The following is a 14,332-nucleotide window of genomic DNA, read 5'->3' as shown; positions in this document are numbered from 1 at the left end:
TTGATGACAAGATTGCAGTGGATACTACAGTATTTTGATGATTTCACTGGAATAAGAATGGAAAATTTAAATAAATTAAATATGTGTGTCTTTGGGACCTCATATTTCTGTTATACGTGTCGAGGGGCAAGAATTTTATATTTAGTCCTTTCCTACACTAATGCCCCCATGGGAAAGAAAATACACACTTCATTTTTTCATAGCAGACACCATGAAATTCCAGCCCCATATCTTCAGCTGCCACAATCAGAGACAAGTGAAAATGGTTTCTCATTTCCACTGCTGTCCAATTGTGGAAGAAAAATGACCTAGTGATGCCCACTTTGAAGAGCATAAACTGCCTTTGATAATGTGTTTTGCAATCTGTCTTCTGTGTAATTACCTCAAAGTGGGTTTGAGTTGACTTGTACTGTACACATTGCTGATAAAAGAATGGCCTTTGGGTTATTTATAAACTTAGGATAGAATCTACACATCAATTTTGTGTTTCAGTTTCTCAAAAGGATTCTTCCAGCACCTTCCATTTCTTTTGCATTTATCAGCACTATGCTGAAATTAAAAAAAGAAAGAATTATTTTAAAAAAATTAAAAAGAAAGAAAATCCACAACAACAACTATTAAATAGCTGCTTATCAGATGAATGGGTGTAATTCTAGACCAGGGATAGTCAAACAGCAGGCCTCCAGATGTCCATGGACTACAATTCCCATGAGCCCCTGCCACCAGTAGTCCATGGACATCTGGAGAGCTGCCGTTTGACTACCCCTGTTATAGACTGATTTATATAAGACCGATGAAGTCTGTGGAACTCTGGGCAGAAATATTTATGAATGACTGACCCAATTACACATGCTCATGCCCCTTATATTATAAGACCTTGCAAGTTCTCAGGACAGTATCAGTGGTGACTTTTTAAAAATACTGATTAATACTTATTTCAGAAAACTGTGAAAAATATGTAAATAGTACTTGGAAATGTTTTTTTTTTAATGCCTCAGGGAAATGCATCATAATGCAGCATTCCTGGGGCCGATGTATTCATCTGTGCTCATTATTTGTTCAAGCATCAAGTGAAAACTTGCATGGATGAATGAATCAGGCCCTCCTGTCTTTACAGAAATTCCCATACATAACCGATTAGCTGTTTTAGCGAAGAATTATTATATGGCACCATATGGCTTAATTTGGTTCTTATGACACAGTTTACTAATTTGCCACAATTTGCTTTTGCTTCATATCTCCACAGTTATGATGGTTGTTCATTTAGTCCGAGGAAGAGTGCTTGCACTAGAAAGCTCACACCTTGAATAAATCTTTGTTGCTCTTAAAGATGCTATTGGACTCTATTTTTGTTGTTCCCATACCTAGTGATATGTTAGAAAGTGGGGCAGGCATAGGAGCAATCCATTCCTTGCATCTCAAATGCTCTGTGATACAACAGAACACATGGTTTTGCAATCAACTGTTCAAGGTGTCATAATTCCTTGCATTAGGCAAGCCTCAAAAGTCAGCTAATCTTTCCTGATAGGTGTCACATTTAAGCAGGAGCATCCCCTGAAGAGGGGAGAATGTACAATCACCAAGTTGCAAGAATGGTTGGAATGATATGACAAGAATAATACTAGACAATTATATCACTTATATCACCAAGTTGAAAAAACCCAAATTTAGAAAGAAAAGAAGCTGCATAAAAGGGATAGGAACTAGATTATGAAGGACATTTTGGTTTCAATTAGGCTTGTGCAATTTGGCCACCAAAGTGGACGTTCCCTCCGGACACAGCCAGCGCCACGCTGCGGGGGGGGGGATGGCGGTGCCGGCAGCGGCGTGACAGAGGACGCAACCACGCAGGCGCGGAATTCTGCGCCTGCATGGTTGTGCCTGCATGGTTGCGCCCTCTGTCATGCCGCTGCCGGCATCACCCTCCAAAAAAACAATTTTTTCCTTAAAGTATATTCGGTACTCTGCCATAGAAACTATTATGTCCCTATGGGGAAAGTACAAAGGAAGCCTGGGCTGATCCTGCACTTACTTTGTTTATTCCATTGTGTATCCTGCTGAATTCAGATCCTGCTGATTTCAACTCAGGCCTTCCTCTACCCCCCCTTCCCCACTGAAACAGAAAGTGTTCTGCATGTGATTAGGGAAGCTCAGAAGGGGGGGGCAAGACTCTTTCTTTCTTCCTTTCCTTGAACTGGGGGGGTGGAGGGGGGCGGGGATTGGAGTCAGCAAAGGAGGGGAAATAAATCCAAGAGGAAAATCTCTGCTGAGAGAAGTTAGGGCTTCACCTTTAAAGGAAGCCTTGCAACCTGGGAACAAGGAAGCCTTTGAACTGATGCCCTGGCCAATCAGGGCTTGGGAAAAGCAGACAGCTGCACACTTACTCATGATGATTTTTCAAATATCAATACTACTCCAGGATATTGTGGGGGAAAGGTAGGGTCACTCTGGATAAATCATGTTTGTTGCAGAGGGAAAATTTAAGACACCCAAAATCAAAATGGAAATCACATTTAGTGGAGATGGCAGGGACTGAATCTACCAGGGATTGGAATAAAAGCTCTGTGCAGATTCAGCCCTGATCAGAGGTGCATATCATGAGCCAGAAACCCACAGTGTTAGCAAATTTTGATTGCACATCTAAAATGACCTATACCAGCCTAAAAATAGTAGTGTGTGAGAGACTCAGACTTTAAAGGGTGATCAAATGCAGGAAGGATAGCAAATGGGAAACAAGGAGCCATCCCCAACAGCAAGGAAGTCAACAGACAGGTATTGGCAAAATGAGCTGAGAAACAGCACAAAGAGAAGCACAAAGCTGCAATTTATGCCACAAGTGCGAGCAATTTGCTAGTCTGCAATCAGAAGTGCAAGAAAAGAGTATGCAAGCCAATGAGTGGAGTAGAACAGTAGAGGCTGTGAGTATAAACAGAAAGGATGAATGATGATATTTCATTTAAAACCAATGAACAGAATCTTGAACAAATCCTTTTTCAGTAGAAATAGACCTCATGCCACCTAAAGATTCCTTACTAAATTTGTAGAGATTTGGAGGTGGTGTGGGTATGTCATGTTGTATAGTCTGCTTGCTGAAATAATTTCTGCAGCATAATTGAATTTTGTAGTCTGGATGCCAGTTGTAATTCTTGGAGAACTCCATAGAATCATAGAGTTGGAAGGAACCCTCCAGAGTCATCTAGTCCAACCCCTTGCACAAGGCAGGAAACTTACAACTACCTGTCCACCACAGTGACCCCAGTTTCATGCCCAGATAATGCCCCCCTCCCAAAAAAAACCCAGAATTGACAGCCAGTCTGGCCTGGAGGAAATTCACCTTCCGACCCCAAAATGGCAATCGGCATTTCCGTGGGCATGCAAGAAAGGGCCACAAGAATCAGGCATCAAGACAATGCCCTTCTGGCCAGTCACTTAAAATCTGCCTAAATCCACATGATGAGCATTTCTGTGAGGTGGCTATCTAGCCTCTTTTTAAAAACCTCCAAGGATGGTGAACCAACCACCTCCCAAGAAAGCCTGTTCCACTGAGGAACTGCTCTGTCAGGAACTTCTTCTAGATATCTACCCGAGAATTCTGAATTAATTTCATCTCATTGGTTCTGCTCCTACCCTCTGGGGCAACAGAAAACAACTCTGTTCCATCCATTATGTGACAGCCCTTTAAGTACTTGAAGATGGCTATCATATCACCTCCAGGTTAAACAGACCAGCCTCTCTCAACCTTTCCCCTAGATCCTTTTCAGACATAATACAGATTTTTCCTATCTAAATGCAGAACTTTAAATTTATCACTATTGAAATTCATTTTAGCCCAGTTTTATAGCCTGTCAAGATCATCCTAGAATCATAGAATCAGAGTTGGAAGGGGCCATACAGGCCATCTAGTCCAACCCCCTGCTCAACGCAGGATTAGCCCTAAGCATCCTAAAGCATCCAAGAAAAGTGTGTATCCAACCTTTGCTTGAAGACTGCCAGTGAGGGGGAGCTCACCACCTCCTTAGGCAGCCTATTCCACTGCTGAACTACTCTGACTATGAAAATTTTTTGCCAGATATCTAGCCTATATCGTTGTACTTGAAGTTTAAACCCATTACTGCGTGTCCTCTCCTCTGCAGCCAACAGAAACAGCATCCTGCCCTCCTCCAAGTGACAACCTTTCAAATACTTAAAGAGGGCTATCATGTCCCCTCTCAACCTCCTTTTCTCCAGGCTGAACATTCCCAAGTCCCTCAACCTATCTTCATAGGGCTTGGTCCCTTGGCCCCAGATCATCTTCGTCGCTCTCCTCTGTACCCTTTCAATTTTATCTACATCCTTCTTGAAGTGAGGCCTCCAGAACTGCACACAGTACTCCAGGTGTGGTCTGACCAGTGCCGTATACAATGGGACTATGACATCTTGTGATTTTGATGTGATGCCTCTGTTGATACAGCCCAAAATGGCATTTGTCTTTTTTACCGCTGCATCACACTGCCTGCTCATGTTTAGTTTACAATCCACAAGTACCCCAAGGTCTCGTTAACACACAGTGTTACCTAGAAGCGTATCCCCCATCCAGTAGGCATGCTTTTCATTTTTCTGACCCAGATGCAGAACTTTACACTTATCTTTATTAAATTGCAACTTGTTCTCATTTGCCCATTTTTCCATTGTGTTCAGATCTCATTGAACTCTGTCTCTATCTTCCGGAGTATTTGCCAGTCCTCCCAATTTGGTGTCATCTGCAAACTTGATGAGTAGTCCCTCCACCCCCTCATCTAGATCATTAATAAATATGTTAAAAAGTACCGGGCCAAGCACCGAGCCCTGAGGTACCCCGCTACTCACCTCTCTCCAGTCTGATGAAACACCATTGACAACAACTCTTTGAGTGCGGTTCTCTAACCAATTCCCTATCCACCTGACTATCTGAAAATCCAGATTGCAGTCTTTCAATTTATCCATCAGAACATCATGGGGAACCTTGTCAAAAGCTTTACTAAAATCCAAGTAAATGACATCAACCGAATTTCCCCGATCCAGCAAACCTGTTACTTGGTCAAAAAAGGAAACTAGGTTGGTCTGGCAGGAACTGTTGGAGACAAATCCATGCTGACTTCCTTGGATCACCAAATTGTCCTCCAGATGTTTGCAGATCGTTCCCTTTAATATCTGCTCCATTATCTTCCCCACAACAGAGGTCAGACTCTCTGGTCTGTAGTTTCCTGGGTCATCCTTCCTCCCCTTTTTGAAGATCGGAATAACATTTGCTCTCTTCCAGTCCTCCGGGACATCTCCAGTCCTTAAAGAGGTTCCGAAGATGATGGACAAGGGCTGTGCAAGTTCTCTGGAAAGTTCTTTGAGTACTCTCGGGTGCATTTCATCCGGACCAGGGGATTTGAACTCATCCAGTGCAGCTAAATGCCTCTCGACAACCTCTCTATCCATGTTAACCTGCCACCCAGACACTGTCCTTTGGCTATGGCCATCTCTAGATGTGCCTAAACACTTTGACCTGTGGGAAAAAACAGATGTAAAATAGGCACTAAGCCTTTCTGCTTTCTCTGCATCTTCCGTTAGAGTTTGTCCATCCGCACCCAACAGTGGGCCTATTGCCTCCTTTACTTTACGTGTGCTCCTCACATAACTGAAAAATCTTTTCTTGTTACAATGGGCTTCCCTGGCCAATCTTAACTCACTCTCAGCTTTGGCCTTTCTTATGATTGATCTACAGTGCCTAGTAACCTGTAGGTACTCTTCTTTAGAGCTCTGTCCTTCCCTCCATTTCCTGAACATTTTCCTTTTCTTTCTTAGTTCCTCTTGAAGTTCTCTGTTCATCCAAATAGGCTTCTTAGAGCTCCTGCAGTGTTTTCGTCTTTCTGGGATAGTCATTGATTGAGCATGCAATAGCTCCTGTTTGAGTAGCACCCACCCTTCACATGCTCCCTTCCCTTCCAGCATTCTCGTCCATGGTATGACACTCATCATGTCTCTGAGTGTATTAAAGTTTGCCCTACGAAAATCCAACATCCGCGTCTGGCTACAAGCTTCCTTGGTTCCCCATCTCAAAAGGAATTCTATGAGGACATGGTCACTTCCCCCTAGGGTCCCCACCTCCTTCACCTCATCCACCAACTCTTGCCTGTTGGTCAGTATTAAGTCCAGTATGGCTGAACCTCTTGTGGGTTCATCTACCATTTGATAAATGAAATTGTCAGCCAGGCAGGTCAGAAACTTGCATGACTCCAAGAGAATGCTGAACCATTAACAAGCACCCTTTGGATATGATCTGTCAACCCATCATGGAGTTGAAAAGGACCTCCAGGGTCATCTTGGCTTATTTTCCACCCATGCCCCCCCCACCAGCAATGACAGGGGATGGGAGAGGGTAAGGGTTGTCATATTCAGGTTGGGAAACTCCTGGAGATTTGGGGATTGTGCCTGGGAAGACAGCGACCTCAGTGTGGTACAATGCCACAGAGTTTACACACCCTTTTCCCAGTATTTCCAGAGGAACTGATATCTGTAGTCCAGAGGTGAGCTATACATCTGGTGGTCCTCAGGTCCCACCTGGTGGCTGGTTTTTGAAGTTATAAGACAATGAGTTAGCCAAGAATGTGCACCCATATCAAGTGGAACCGTTAGCTATTGTTAGATAGAAGTTGTATTGGCTGAGGGCTTCTCAGAAGGGGTTTCTTACCTGTGACCTGGTTACTTTGGGTTAAGAAAGTCTTATGCACTCATGTAATTACTCTCTCTGATTCCAGGGAGTGGTAGAGGACAGGAAGGCCTGGAAGGTCATTGTCCATGGGGTTGTGATGGGTCGGACATGACTTCGAACCTAAGAACAACAACAACAATTACTCTCCTTTATCTGTATAACAATGATGGCTGGGTGGTATAATGTTTTGGTGATTTAATCCATGTTAAGAATGCAATAATTATGCTCTAATGAAACAAATGCAGGATCTAAGCAGAGACAGTATTTATTTTTGTACTTTATCTAGAAGAAATCTGTAGCACTACTGAGGTATACCTCAGGCTATGAGTTAAATGATCTGGCATCAGAAAGCTAACTAGATCCCTAAGGTTTCTAAGTGCACATTTATACCTGAATCAGGCCTGACCAGAGTAATCCAAAACAGTACAAACCTGCCCTCAAGTTGCAACCAGTTCATGGCAACCCCAACAAGGGGCTTTCAAGGCAAGTAGAGGTAGTTTGCCTTCTTTTGAAATTTCATGCTTAGAAGACTCTAAAATGCATTTTACTTGGTATTAAAGCAATAAATCCATAAGCTAAAATAGACCTTGACTGTTGGCAAAAAATTAATGTTAGCAACTTATGTAATGTGTATGCACTTGTACATATTGATTTTTAAGTGACATTTTAAATCTAGAGTCTCACGCTTTCGATGTAATTATTTTAATTATCTGGATTTATGTACTTGGGCATTTCAGGAAAGTGTCTTTTGTACAGCTGGCATTTGTGCTACTGGGCTCATTCTTTTCATCTTTGATGTCATTTTCCCCACCTTCCTCCCCAAAAAAGTAAAGAGGGGCTTGAATCAGAGAGCATTATGGCTAGAGTGTATGTTATTGCTCAGACATGTTAGTTTGATTTGGATATGCATTTAGTGATAAACATAAGAAGAGTTCTGTTCGATCAGACTATATGGCCCCTTTAAAGCTGTTTATGCCTGTAGCCATCACTACATCCTCCTGCAGTGAATTCCACATTTTAATCATTCTCTTTTGTCTATTTTGAACCTACTGCCCATAAATTTGATTGGATGCTCATGAGTCCTAACTTTTTCAGAGAAGGAGAAAAAGTTTTCCTTGTCTACTCTTGCCCCCTCATGCATAATTTTTATCATCCTCTATCATGTCCTCCCTTAGTGTCCTCTTTTCTAAACCAAGAAGTCTTTTCAGTTTAAAGACAAAGTCTTCAGTCTTTCTTCATACAGAAAGTGTTCCAACTGCCTAATCATCTTGGTTGTGTTTCTCTGTACTTTTTCCAGCTCTGCAATGCCCATTTGGATATATGGTGACCAGAACTGTACACAGTATTCTAAATGAAGCCTCACCACAGATCAGTACATCTATCTATGCATTATAATATTGACACTTTCATTGTGCTTTCCACTATGACCCGGTAATCCTCATTTTTCTTGATCCCCTAGTCACATGGCCCTCAGTCACCATCATGCCTTCACTCCCAAGTTCTAGTATACTTCTGTTACTCATATTACATTCCCAGAAAGTGGACTGGGCAACTAAGGGATCCACTATTTTAAGACTCGATTCTCACCAATAGGGAAGAACTGGTTGATGAGGTGAAAGTAGTGGACCCACTTGGTAGTAGTGACCATGTGATTTTGGAATTTGCAATTTGGGGGAAGAGAAGACATATTGGCTGGACTTCAGGAAAGCAAATTTTAGCAAAGTTAAAGTTATGCTGGGTAGAATCCCATGGTCAGAAAAGGTTCAGGAGATGGAAGTTCAAGGGGAATAGGAGTCTCTTAAAAGTGAAATGCTGAGGTCACAATCACAAACAATTCCCTTGAGAGGGAAAAATGGGAAGGGTGTTAAAAAACCATAAACAGCTTTCAAAAGATCTGAGTTATAAAAAAGATTAATTTAGGAAATGGAAGGAGGGCTTTTAAACCAAGGATGAATATAAACAAATAACCAATACTTGTAGAGAAACTGAATGCAGCAGATGATAGCTAGGTCAAAGCCTATTTTTTAAAAATGTTCTTCAGAAAAAACTGACAGATGTGTTCACTAATACACTCTGCAAATCATTACAAATCTTAAGGGTTTTTTTTCTCTGCCAAGAACAAGATTAACTTGGACAACTTACAGCTGATTCAACACTATGAAGGTAATGGTTGTCCTTGACTTTATGCTTGAGGTTTTCTGAGCTTTTTACAGTCATGGAAAAGTTCTAGTTAGTTAGTTAAAAATTTATTGTATTTGTCATTGGCGGTCACAATCATATGAAAACAGGATCGTACAAAAAGGATATAACCAAACATATGGTATGTAACAGTTTGCATAAAATTATCAAATCTAAAATAGCTTGTTCAATAAAATTCAGAAATAGGATTGGCATTTTAAGAGAAGACCATTGGACATTAGAAGCGCTGTTTGCATAAACTGGCCCTAGTCTTCCTGGCAGCCATTGCAAAAAGTGTCACTCTAATGGAGATATAAGGACCTTTGTCTGACTTCAGTAATCTAGTCCAAACCCTGCACAAGGCAGGAAATTCTACTATTTGGCTGATAAGCAATAACAAAGAAAAGCACATTCTCCAAGGTTCTACTTAAAATATATAGAAACTATTTATTAGTAAACTTAATTCTGCACCTAAAAAAGGTAAAAAAAAGTTTCCTATTCAAACCTAAGTAGCTGGCCAGGGAGAGGTGCATCTCTGTGCCCACTATGTTGCAGGCTTGAAGGATGGAGGAGAAGAAAGAATGAGGAAGTAGGAAGCAGCTCTATTGGGACACGTTAGTGAGATAAGAAAGGTGAACGGTCAGTATTCCTATCTATCTCACTAACACTATGGTAAAGAGAGTTCCTGGTTGAAGGTAGAGTCAAAGCCAGGAAGCCTGCGCCTGCATGTGCCGTGGCCACCCTGCTTGGTGGCCCAGCCTCGGTCAGCACTGTGCTCGCCTCCCTTCCTGTTTGCTCCGCATTGTCGCCTCGTCAGCCGCAGTCAGCAGGGTTTTGCCGCCGTAGCGTTCGGTCCCGTGTGTTTGTGGTTTGCTTCGCTTCTTCCTCCTCCGTGTTTTCCATGCGACCGCCGACCGTCATTTCAGCGGCCGTGCATAATAGGCCACAGAGAATTATCTTCCAACACTAGTTGCCAATAAAATCTATGGGCCTCCCTCCACTCATCTCTGTCATTCCTTCCACCAAGACAGGATATGAAGCAGCCCCAATTAGATGTAATTATGCTCCATTTAGGTGATGAAAAATTCCAATCACATTTGCATGTTGTATACCATGCCTTTACAGGAAAAAATTATAACAATTTTTTTTTATTTTGTGTGTGTTTCGATTCTTTCCACCGAATCAGAACCAGAACAGCAATACCCATGCTGTCCATAAAACAGACTAAGAGGCAGACCAGCAGGACCACCAGGAGATACAATGGAGTGCTGAAATGTTTTAAAGGGTATTTTAACTGAGATTTTATAATGATGAATGAAGTTCTGTAGGGAACTGCCCGCAACCTGCTTGCAGGGAGGGGTGGTATAAAAAACAAACAAACAAATAAATGATATCATTTGCAATTTAGAGACATAATATACAGAGTTAAAATAATGGGAATTTATAAACTTACTCTAAGGTCACATGACCTTAGTTTTGTTTTAAAGCAAGGAGTAAGACTACTGTGCAAGATACTTTAATTACTGTCCATGTTAAAGTTGGTTTTAGACATTCATTATTAAGTTAATCTTTTAGCTGTGAACCCAAAAATTTTACAATATCTGTACCCCACTGAAGAGCTTATATGTCTAGACATGGCCAGGCTTTCCCTCAGCCATCTTTGGCCCCCTCTTGTTGTGCCCCTTTGGCATCTGAAGGGCCCTAGAAACCTCTGGGCATCTTGAATTCATCAGCATAGATAGACACACCTCTAAAAGAGCAGGATTCTGCTGTAAAGCCCATCTCCTCCAGATTACCTCAGAATTCAAACGGGTCATCCAATATGGTTGTCCAATATGGATTGTTGACATTTCCCTCAAAGTAATCGCTAGCAATGAAGAAGATCTGTTTTATTCTGGTAAGAATACCCAGCATACAAAGACCTCTAGACATCATTTGGAAATGGTAATTGAATGACATGACATTCAGAGGTCTTCTTAATTTGTCAAAGTCTTTTTAAAGATCAATTTAAAGATAAACCAGGAGTGCTGACCAATCAGTAATAGGATCTATTACTGAATCTATCAGTAATAGGATCATCTTTATAAAATTCAACCAAAACAATTTTCCACATAACAATGCTAGAGTTAGAAGAAGAAGAGTTGGTTCTTATATGCTGCTTTTCTCTACCTGAAGGAGGCTCAAAGCGGCTTACAGTCGCCTTCCCTTTCCTCTCCCCACAACAGACACCCTGTGAGGTGGGTGAGGCTGAGAGAGCCCTGATATCACTGCTCGGTGAGAACAGTGCCGTGGCGAGCCCAAGGTCACCCAGCTGGCTGCATGTGGGGGAGTGCAGAATTGAACCTGGCTCACCAGATTAGAAGTCCGCACTCCTAACCACTACACCAGACTGGTACAATCCTAAACAGAGTTGCACGCGAACCCTTCTGAGACCATAAAGGATGCAACTGTACTTAGGATTCCACTGCTAAATTTAATCTTTTCTATCACTTGTTCACTTAGTTGAGTATGACAACATTCATATTTGCAGCTGGGGCAACCATTAACAGTCTAATTAGAGTTTCCAAGCTCCAGGTGGTAGCTGGAGATCTCCTTGGAGTACAACTGATCTCCATGTGAGTTTACCTGGGAAAAATGGCTGCTTTGGAAGGTAAAGTCCTTCCCCTCTCCAAATCCTGCTCTCTTCTCTACCCCAAAATTTCCCGGTATTTCCCAACTCACAGCTAACAACCCTAAATGCAATCCTAAACAGAGATACACTTTCTAAGGCCATTGCAACTGATCTGCATAGAATGGTGTAACTCTGTTTATGATTGCTTTAGAAATTTATCATTTTATAAAGCATATATAGCAAAGAGTTTGCTTGCATATCAAAAAGAGAGTTTGGATCTGGTTATAATCTGAGTATGCAGACTTCTCAGCAAGTGCTGAAAGAGGAATCTAGTTTAAGAAATTATATTATTTCTCTTTGGGGCTCTTGTTAGAACAGCAGGCCTTTTTGCAGAGTACTGCTGTGTGCTGATGTTGCACTAATTATACAGACTGCCTAGTGGACTGTGTTATTTCCAACTTATGGCTGGATGGATTTAAGGAAGAGGAAAATCTTTTGGATGAATCACTCTGACTCCATGTTCATTTTAATACAGTTTACACTTTAAATTTATATATGGCAGCAGCTATTCTAGTTAGTCATTGTTGGACAGAGCAAGACATTATTAAGAGATACAAAGCTATAGCCGTCTTGGGCAGATGTTTTAATTTCAGGAATGATGGGAAATTACTATTGGCAATGAACTGAAAAATGAGGTTTTGGAGCACACCTAATACAGCAATAAATATTTCAGAGACAGACACCAGTGCTGATTATTGAAGATATAGGTTTTTAAGTCTTAGATTTTTTTCCCAAAGGATGAAAGACTGATTAAAAGAAATTAGGGTAATAATTCTCTTTTAAAAGATTCTACTGAGAAGGCTGGCAGTAAAAGAATACTGTTACTTTCAAACTGGAGATGGACAATGCACATTCCCATAATTCCTGGGGAGTCATACAATCCTCACTCTGTAAATTGTTTTTATCGTTTCAGCCTTGATAGCTAACAAAGATGATTGAATTTGATGGCTACATGATCATATCAGCTTGGATGTGCTTGAAAAACAACAACAACATCCCTGAAATTTGAGAAACCTGTTATTGGGATGGTGTCCAAATTCTGCTTCAGTTAGCAACTGAGAAAATTGGGGGGAGGGCAGTTTGGATTTTCCTCTCTTGAGAAAGACCAGTTGTTGCTTAGAAACTAGCCATACATCTCTGCTTCCTGCAGCACTCCTGTAAAATATCCGTTCCATCTGTTCATTCTTAAGTAAAATATTACAAAGTCATCTGGAATCTCCAGTGCTCACTCTTATAAAAGGAAACTGATCCTGAAAGAGTTATCATAAATTCATCATGATCTCAAAAGCATTGTCAGGTTTGGATTGTAGAGCTAGAGAACATGGTAACCAAAGGACAAATCAAAGCAGGATCAGTAGCAGAGTCAGGGAAGTCAACATGCACATCTGTAAGAAAGCAACAGAGGCAGTTGCTGCCAAGGGTCTAAAGCCTACTAGCACTCCAGTGAAGAACTATGAAAACCAGAAACCAAGGGCAGGAACAGGCAAGACTGCACTCCGATAAACAGTGCAACTGCACCAGGGAGAATAAGAGCTGGACCTAAGGAGACTTGAGGCCAACAGTGAGGAATTGTGACAAATGTACAGGAAGTGAGGTGGGAAGCAGGAAACAGAGCAAGCACTGAGGGCCAAGTTCCCTGTCTCCTGCATGGTCAGTTGACAGATACAATCTGAGAGTTTTGTGCATCAGACTTAATTCCTGGGCATGTGCAGGCTTGATTCAGAACCAGGTTGGAGAGGATGAGGAGAAAGTGAGTAGGGCCATGCTGGTAACTGAGGCAGCAAAATGGCCATTTCTTTCTCCAAGCTGACCTTGAGTGGTTCTCCACAAGGGGCCTCAATATGCAAACCTTGAGGCCACCAGTCTATATCCTACTCGACTGTCAATGTAAGTGAAAGCAAAGCAGAGTTAGGAAAACTGATAAAGAATAATTGAGTAGCAACTCAGATGGAAGAGCCAGTAAGTTTATTTATATGGTCACAGACCAGAATACAGAATTTAGACATTGAAAACTAAAACTTTGGGGAGATGTAAAAATTTTAAAAATTTGATATAAGTAGTATTTTTAAAAATATAAGTAGATAAAACAACATGAAATTACAATGGTTCAAAATATTTTATATCCTTCGGGTGGACTTAAATCATGTTGGTGCAAAACATCGCTATCTGTAATGAGATGTGAGGCTTTTTGTCCATGAGTAACTCTTTGGTCCATTTTGCTTTGATGGAAGACACAAATTGAAGAAACAACTGGAAAGCAGCACACAACAAGAACAGATGGAAGACACAAATTGAAGAAACAACTGGAAAGTAACACACAACAAGAACAGAAAGGAGCGCAGAGTAGATGAGGGCTAGCTGACGTGTTTAGTATAAGAATGTGTTTTTTAATGGTAGCAAACATTTCTTGCAACACTGATATGGAGAACATTGTCACCCACACGTTGTCAAGTGACCAATTTAACACACACACAAATCAGCAGAACAGCAAGATCTGTATGTGCCAAGAATCATAGAATCATAGAATAATAGAGTTGGAAGGGACCTCATGGGTCATCTAGTCCAACCTCCTGCACTATGCAGATGGTAGGGAACTGGGAGAATTCTGTCTCTACATCATCCATATTAGAAAGTACTATGGAGGCAAGAAAGATTCAACATGAAATTGGTCAAAAACAATATGTGTAAGAGAACACTTGCTGTTCTGAATTCTGTTTGAACGGGCAAAATGGCTTTGGCTGACAGGAGGCTGCAGAAAAGCATCT

Source organism: Paroedura picta, chromosome 4 (assembly GCF_049243985.1).
Source record: "Paroedura picta isolate Pp20150507F chromosome 4, Ppicta_v3.0, whole genome shotgun sequence".
Classification (NCBI taxonomy): Eukaryota; Metazoa; Chordata; class Lepidosauria; order Squamata; family Gekkonidae; genus Paroedura; species Paroedura picta.
This window is presented reverse-complemented; position numbering follows the sequence as displayed.